Genomic DNA, 9252 nt, shown 5'->3' with positions numbered 1-9252 from the left:
GTGTCCATCTGGCTACCTCAGATCTTTACTCAGTGTCACCTCAGGAGAACTTATCTGGCCTCCCACTTAAAATTATAAATCCTACTCTCCTCATCCCCTTCCAATGTCCCCAGCACCTACTGCAGAGTCTGGCATATATGCTGTTTCCCCAAAAATAAGACCTAGCCGGACAGTCAGCTCTAATGCGTCTTTTGGAGCAAAACTTAATATAAGATCTGGTATATTATATTATATTATATTATATTATATTATATTATATTATATTATATTATATTATATTATATTACATTATATTATAGACCTGGTCTTATAGTAAAATAAGAGCGGGTCTTATATTAATTTTTGCTCCAAAAGATGCATTAAAGCTGATGTTCAGGGTAGGTCTTATTTTCGGGGTAACATGGTAGTAGGCACCCAACAAACATTTGTTGAATGAATGAATTTTTACACATTGAATTTTGTTCTCAGAACACATTTTTTGTGTTTTGTTTTTAACTTCGGGTCTCTCTTTGGTCTATAACTTTTCCTTATTAGTGATTTCCTGAAGTGCCGAAGATTGTTCCTAAAACTGCAGGTATGATTGGCATGTCTCAGAGTCACTCCAGCCAGGTTCCTGAATCACCTGTGCTGAGGGCTTCAACTAATCAATTGTGGGAATGTATCTGACCTCTGGAAGCCCAATCCCAGGATACAGGACTCAAAGTTGCACGCGGCTCCGGGCTCCAAGACATTTAGGTTCAGTAGAGGAGTGGTCTGCAAGCATCTTTAAACCATGTAGTGAACACATACACATGCATGTGTACACACATGCACACACACAAGCTTGGAATTGCATCCATCTCCCTTTTTGCCTGGCAAATAGATATTTCTAATCAGAGTTTGTTTCACAAAAATAACTGAGAGGGTGTCTCAGCCTCTGCTGTCCAAACATGGAGAATGGGCATTTAGACCAGTGCAACGTCTTTGGAGGGCAATTTCACAATATTTGTCAAAATGTTATATGAGCATGCCCTTCGATGCCCTGATTCTATTGCTAAGCATTTACCCTTTGAACATGCAAATGTTCACCAACAAGTATGAGCAAGAATGTTCATGACAGCATTATTTACAATACCGAAAAGCTGGAAACAACCAATTCCTCCATTATTGCTAATGTAAAATGCCTAGTCAAAGAATACAGTCTATCTCTGAATTGAAAAAAACTTATTGACAATTGAATATGATATTTGTGCAAATAAAACAAAACTACATCAATAGATGAATATACATAGGTACAATATGTATGCATACTACATGAATCTGAATTATGCAAATTAGATATTGGCCATGAAAAAGTATTAATACAAACTTAGTTGTCCTCAAAATTTTAAACAATTTTAATTTCCCCAAATAAAACATTTGCTTAAAGAAAATACGTTATTTCAAGACTGGCAGGCCCTGTGCCACAACATGGTAGTGTCAACTGAGCTGTAAATAGGGCCATTTTTTTGGCCAAGATGCTGAAGTAGGAAGATGCTTGGGAAGTGGGAGGAATTGAAGGACCTCCAGTGTAGTGGGATACAGCACTAATGTCCCAGTGCTGTTTTCCAGCATAACCTTTCGTTCAGGAAATGAACAACATTTGATAAATGATCTTAAGTCACAGACTCTCTTTCCTTGTTTCATAATCAATCAAAGGGAATATTAATAGATCTAAATACTGTTGAGTTCCAAATAAAAGTACTCAAAGGTATGATCTATCACAATGTAGTTTGGTTGTTTGAAAGCAAGCTCATTAACTTGAAGTGAAACTCATATCATTTTCCTATGGAACAATTTTATGAAAGAATTTGAGTCAAACCAATGTGGCTATTTTTGATGTAGAAATTTGTGATCATTTAAGTTTAGTGGGAAATTCTCAGGATCTATACTGTGAAATTAAATTATTGACCTTGGGTTTGCGGGGAATCATTTTATTCCCCATTTTATTTTTTTTTCCTTTTTACCTTTTGACCCCCTTCACCCATTTCTCCCACCTTTCAATCCCCCACCTCTAGCAGTCACCAACCTGTTCCTTGTATCTATAAGCTTGTGTGGTTTTTTGGTTTTGTTTTGTTTCGTAAACATCTACATAGGAAAGAGATCATATAGTATTTGTCTTTCTCTGACTTATTTCATAATGCCCTCAAGGTCCATTCATGTTGTCACTAACGGCAAGATTTCCTTCTTTTTTATGGCTGAATAGTATTCTATTCTATATACATGCCACAATATCTTTATCCATTCATCCATCAAAGGACACTTAAGTTGTTTCGATATTTTGGATACTGTAAATAATGCTGCAATTAACATGGGGGTGATATGTGTTTTCCAGTTAGTGTTTTTGGATAAATATCCAGAGGTGCAATTGCTGTATCACATGGTAGTTCTATTCTTAGTTTTTGAGGAACCTCCATACTGTTTTCCATAGAGGCTGCATCAATTTACAATTCCACCAACAGTGCACAAGGTGTCCTTTTTATCCACATCCTCACCAACCCTTGTTATTTTTTTGTTTGTTTGTTTGTTTCAGTAACAGCCATTCCAACAGGTGTGAAGTGATATCTCATTGTGATTTTGATTTGCATTTCCATAATTCATGATGCTGAGCATCTTTTCATGTACCTGTTAAGTCATCTGTATGTTTTCTTTGAAAAAATGTCTATTAAGGTCTTCTGCCCATTTTATAATCAAGTTGTTTGGGTTTTGGTTTTTTGGTGTGTTTTTTTGCTATTGAGTTGTATGAGTTCTTTATATATTTTGGATACTAGTCCTTTATCAGATATATGATTTGCAAATATTTTCTCCCACTCAGTAGGTTGGCTTTTCATTTTGTTGATGGTTTCATTTGCTGTGAAAAAACTTTTCAGTTTGATGTAGTCCTACTTATTTATTTTTGGTTTTGTTGCTTTTGGTTTCAGATTCAAAAAATCATCACCAAGATCTACGTCAAGATGCTTATTGCCTATGTTTTCTTAGAGTTTTATTGTTTCAGGTCTTATGTTCAAGTGTTTCATCCATTTTTGAGTTAATTTTTGTGTATGGTATAAGATAGTGGTTGAGTTTCATTCTTTTGCATGTGGCTATCCAGTTTTCCCAACACCATTTATTGAAGATACTGTTTTCCCCCATTGTATATTCTTGGCTCCTTTGTCATAAATTAATTAACCATATATGTTTGAGTATATTTCTGTGCTCTTAATTCTGTTCCATTGATCTATGTGGTTTTTTTTTTTTTAATGTCAATACTATACTGTTTTAATTAGTATAGCTTTGTAATATAGTTTGAAATCAGGGAACATGATGCCTCCAAAAGGAAAAAAAATAGCCTTTTTCTCAAGGTTACTTTGGCTATTTGGGTTTTTGTTGTTGTTGTTGTTCCATACAGATTTTAGGATTATTTGTTCTATTTCTTTGAAAAATGCCATTGCAATTTTGATAGGAATTTCATTTAATCTGTAGATTGCTTTGGGCAGTATGGACATTTTAACAATATTGATTCTTTCAGTCCATGAGCATAGAATATCTTTTATTTGTGACTTCTTCAATTTCTTTCATAACATCTTGTAGTTTTTAATATATGCAGGTCTTTTACATTCTTGGTTAAATTTATTGCTAGGGTTTTTTGATGTTGTTTTTGTTGATGATGCAATTATAAATTGGTTATTTTCTTTGTCTTTCTGATAGCTCATTATTAGTATATAGAAATGCAAAAGAATCTTTCATATTGATTTTTTTAATCTTGCAATTTTACAGAATTTATTAGTTCTGATAGTTTTGTGCATGTGTGTCTTTAGGGTTTTCTATATATATAATATCAGGACATCTGCAAATAGTGACAGTTTTTCTGCTTCCTTTCCTATTTGGATGCCTTTTAATCCTTTTTCTTGCTTAATTCCTCTGGATAGGGCTTCCGATTCTATATTGAATAAGTGGTGAGAGTGTACCTCTTGTCTTGTTCTTGATCTTAGAAGAAAGGCTTTCAGTTTTTACTCATTTCATATTATCTTCTATATAACAGGGGCGTGGGGGGACATATGACCAATCCCTCATTTGGAAAATAGGCAATAATGTAGGACTACAGGCAGAGTTTAACATAATGGAAAGAATAAAAATGATATTCCATAGACACATTAGGAGTTAACATTTGATGCTACAAAATTAGCTTGAGTGGTCAAAATACTGGGCTAGAACAGATGAATGCAAAAAGTGTCATGGGCTTTATACTGCTTCTTGATGAAAATGCCACAGAATAAAATTACTAAAATCAGTAGATGATGGCTCACCCATTGTGGTTTTTGTGGTTTTCATAGAAAAGCTACATTCAAGTTAACTTTTATTTTTTTAACTTGGAAAAACCACCCCAATAATAGTATTCTACATAACTGATGGTGTACCAAATACCACCGTATTGTTATATTTGGGAATTGCATATTTTACTGTCATTTGAAACTCATCAGTTTAGCAGTGAGTACATTATTAATACTCAGATAACAATAGTAATAGTGGTGATAGCATGGACTCTTGTGATTTCTGAGCTTGAGACACTGAGCAGAGACTACCCATTTTGGCTAAGATCAGTGATTGGACAGTGAGTGACAAATGTTTTTACTTCACAAAAATGTGGGGAAGAGTCCTTCCATTTAATTAATGTGAAAAAGCAAAATCCCACGTAGGAAAGGTCAGAAAATAGTGAGAATGAGCAGATATAATTGACGATTTTGTAGAGGAGAGAAAGCACTTAGAAAAAAAAGGAAAAGGTAGCTATAATGGGAAAGCTTTCTTGGCAAACCTCACCAATTTGGTTTTAATTATTGTGAAGAACAGGCAGAATAATGATATTATTAAATAGATTCTTTCAGTCAATCCACCAATAACTCACACAAAACAACATATATTGGGTGTCTTCTGTCTGCAAAAGGTGAATCACAATGGTCCAAAGAAAAATAGGATACTTCAGCCCTCAGTGAGCTCACTGCAATTTACTCCCAAGCACCTGAAATAGCAGAATTAGCCTTGGTAAAGCTCTGTTTAGATAAGGGCCTTGGTACATGAATTGGTTTTAACACCTAAATGGCACTAAGATATTAGTGACCTTATGTATATCATTCTCCTATTTCAAAGGTATAGGTTGCTTCCTGTTTTATAATGTTATAACCAAAGTTACTATTTTTAGCATTTTTCTTCTTTCTAATTTTATACTATTATAAATAACATTACAATGGACATCTTCATGAATATAGATTATTTCCTTACTCCATTTCTCAGAAGGGGTTCACTGGCTCAAGAGGCTTTAACATCTAAATCATTTTTGGAGTATTGCTAGATTCTTTTCTCAAAGGTTTGTATCAATTTATAATACTGTTAGCAATGCATGATGGTGAGAGAAGCAATTTTGTGTCCTCGTCACATGATCATACTTCATAATTAATAGTTTCAGAGTTTTAATTTAATATTCAAATAACATCAGACTATTTGAAAGCAGGTACTTATTTTGCACAATAAGGTTTTTAGCATGTGATTTTAATGGAAACAATAAACATATAATATTGAAATTCAGTCTTTAAGAAAGTGTCAAGGAACAGGTCACAAAAATATGAACATGTTTCAACTTCTCATTTTCCCGCAATAGCTCATGAGGGCACTTGAAAACCATTAACAGGACTTTGGAAGCAAATGTTATCTAAACTAAACATACTTAAAAACATTTTAAGGAAATTATAGTCTCACATTATCCTATTTCCCCATGTTTTTTTATTATAGAATGAAAAAGTTATTATTTTGGAAAAAATTATTAGCTTCAAGGTATATAATAAAAGAACACTAAATACTGCACCTTAATTTTGGAAGTCACACACTTAAAAACACCAAATGATATCTTTTTGGAAAAAATATTAACTTAAAAAGTCACAAGCTATTAATGTGAACCTTTAGGTTATTTTGTTTTGTTTTTATCAGAGTAATTTAGAAGTTTAAAAGGAAACTATTGCTCACTGAACATTGAATTAAAAAATGAATTAATTTCTAGCAATCACCTCCCTGATTCTGTAAGGAGATAACTGACAGTTAATATTTTCTATTTATAGATTATTAATGTTTTAAGCCTATATTCTATTTTCTAGCATTTCAAAGAAATTGCTGGTTTTTCTAGTGAAAACCTGTGTGTATTCTCAAATGGAAGAGAAGCCACCAATACTGGGGAATCAAAGGTTTCAAATAAATAAACAATGGAATAAACATAATAAACAAATAAATAAACAAACAAATAAACAAACAAACAAACAAACAAATAGAAAAAATAAATTGAGAATCAACATATGTAAGTGCATTGAGCAATGGGATATAAGCCAGGCACATTTCTGTTTGGGTAGCACATGGTCTGACAAACACAAGTGTCCTTATGTAGACAGCTGGCCAGGATATTTTAGAGTACAGCTGCCTCCAAATAGGAAGTCCACATGAATGCTGTAGGCACATTGCTTATCAAACCCATTCCCTGATCCTAAAACCTTTAAATCTAAATTTCTGTATATTGAGTTTCTATTAGGAGGCATACTTCGTGGATTCTGGAACCAAATTATCACTGTTCAAATCGCTGGTCTGTCATTTACTAGCTGTGTGACTTCAGGCTATTTACTTAACCATTCTGTACCTCAATTTTTTCCATCCATAAAATGGGCACAATAATAGTATCCAACTCATAGAATTGTTAGAAAGATTAAATGGGTTAATACATATATATATACAGTCTTAAAATAGTACTGGGCACATAGTAAGCACTATGTAAGTGTTTGCTATTATTATTACCATAATTATTAATTTTTATTATTACCTCTACCTGAATTTAATAAAGCTTTATAGCTGTTATTAAAGAATCAAAAGGATCATGAATGCTTCTACAAATATAATCTGTATTTCCCAGAGCACAGTTAATTTGGGTCTAAAAAATACAGTCTTGCAATAACGGTTAGAGTAGGCAAGCATAGAAGTGGGAGAGTTTAATCATTCTTGGCTTTGAATCCTACCTCCACCTGTAATTTGCTGCATGAGCCTGGGAAGTTTACCTATTTAACATCTCTACACCTTTAAGAGAATAATCATACTTGCCTGACATGATAACCAAGACTTCGATAAGATAATGAATGTGAGGTACCTGACAGATGGCTCAATGCATATGGACCTTAGGTCTACTTTCAAGAACTCAACTAGCTCTTGCAGCTCCATGTGGGCCCTCCCTGTCCACTTTCTGACTCCTTGCCACCTTAACAGGGACTTCTCTGCTGCCCGATGAAACCAAACACCGAGAAGCAGGCCCAGGATGATCACTAACTGAAAACTTGGTGTGTAAACATATCATTGGTAATGCAGTATTATAATGCTATATTAATGCTATTATAATTAATGCTATGTAATGCTATGTTAAAAAGGTTTAAAAGTCCTTATTTTTAGAAATGTACACTAAAGTATGTATGGGTCAAGGTGACATATGGGATTTTGTTGTTAAAATATTTTAGCAAAGGGAGAAAAAAGAAATAAAGGATACATGAAACAAATGTGGCAAAATCTTCACATTGTTTAATCAGGATGATAGGTACATGAGCATTCATTATATTATTCTCTCTAATGGTTAGTGTGTTTGAACTTCATACACAATATAAAAAAATTGGAAAACAAAATGTAAACCTTCACATTTCTAGAAGTACAGATGGCTCCTTAGCCATCAGGCATATGAGGCTTGTCTAATATTCTAGACATTTCATCCCATTTCCAAAAGAGTCCAAGTCAGACCAGGTCATACATTTTACTGAATCCTTCATTCTTCCTGAATATGTCATATAATTACCGAACAAATATTTATCCAACCTTGCTTAGGTTATGGAAATTGTCATCTGTTCCAACATCATCATACAGACACTTTTATAACAGACATTTATATATCATTGTTTCCAAAAGTGAAGCCGCAAGGTAAGTCTAATGCCAAAATTATGCCAACTGAAAGAAGCCAGACACAAAACACAATATATCATACAATTCCATTTATATGGAAAATCCAGAAGAGGCAAATCTATAGAGACTGACAGTAGGTAAGTGGTTCCTGGGGCTGGAAATGAAACAGGCAATCACTCTGCACGGGCATGAGTGACCTTATTGGGATGATGGAAACGTGTTAAAACTGGATCGTGGGGATGGTTGCACAACTTGGTAAAATTACTTTAAATCATTGACTTTACACAGGTGAATTCAGGGCAGCTGGTTAGCTCAGTTGGTTAGAGCGCCATGCCCTTAACAACAAAGTTGCCAGTTTGAGCCCCACTTCGGCCACTGTGAGCTGTGCCCTCCACAAGTAGATTGAAACTACTACTTGACTTGGAGCTGATGGGTCCTGGAAAAACACACTTAAAATGAATAAAAGTTTTTTTAAAAACAAACAGGTAAATTCTATGGTATATAATTACACCTCAAAACATTAAAAAAAGATATATCTAGGTAGGTCACAAACTTTAGAAAAATCATTTATTAGGCATGTAGAGCATTTTATAGTTTAGGAGAAAGAATTTTAGCACAAGTTGTGATTTCACAGTTATATAAACTTAAAATAAATTTTTAAGTTCAAATAGATGAGTTAATTTAAATAAATTAATTAATCCAGATAATTAAATAAAAATAATGACACTAACAAACTAGAAGTTCTGGTAAATGCTAGTCTGGGTCATTGATTCCTAGGTGATAAAACCCCAGTTGTGTGTGTGTGTGTGTGTGTTAATCTCAGGATCAGATATAAAGATAAAATGGGATAATGTTGATGAAAATGTATTATAATATAAATTGCCAATGCTGTAGAAATAAAGGAAAAGGAATAATCTACGTAAGCGGCTTTTATTTTAATATAATAGAAATCCTAACTAGTAGGTTATGTCAGGTAAGAGACTCTCCAGGTTGGGCAGGAGTAAATCAGCCGTTGTCCAGCTTCCTTCCTCTGGAGTGTCAATTTCACTGGTGTTTTTGTCCTTGCACAAACGTTATTGAACGCCTACCATGAATCCATTCGTTGCTAGGTCCTTATTCTTGATCCCCAAAAGGTACTCAGTTCTCCTCCTCATCCTCCTCTCCCTCTTCTTTTCCCAAATCAAGGTGCTCTACTGTAACAACTTCCTGCCTGATTGGGAAGAAGCGCTCCCCACCACGCTCCTGGTTGCACTTGGCACAGGTTAAATGAATTGGCATTTTTGAAGC

This window comes from Rhinolophus sinicus, linkage group LG06 (assembly GCF_036562045.2).
Source record: "Rhinolophus sinicus isolate RSC01 linkage group LG06, ASM3656204v1, whole genome shotgun sequence".
Taxonomy (NCBI): domain Eukaryota; kingdom Metazoa; phylum Chordata; class Mammalia; order Chiroptera; family Rhinolophidae; genus Rhinolophus; species Rhinolophus sinicus.
The sequence above is the reverse complement of the archived record's forward strand: the minus strand, read 5'-3'. Positions refer to the sequence as shown.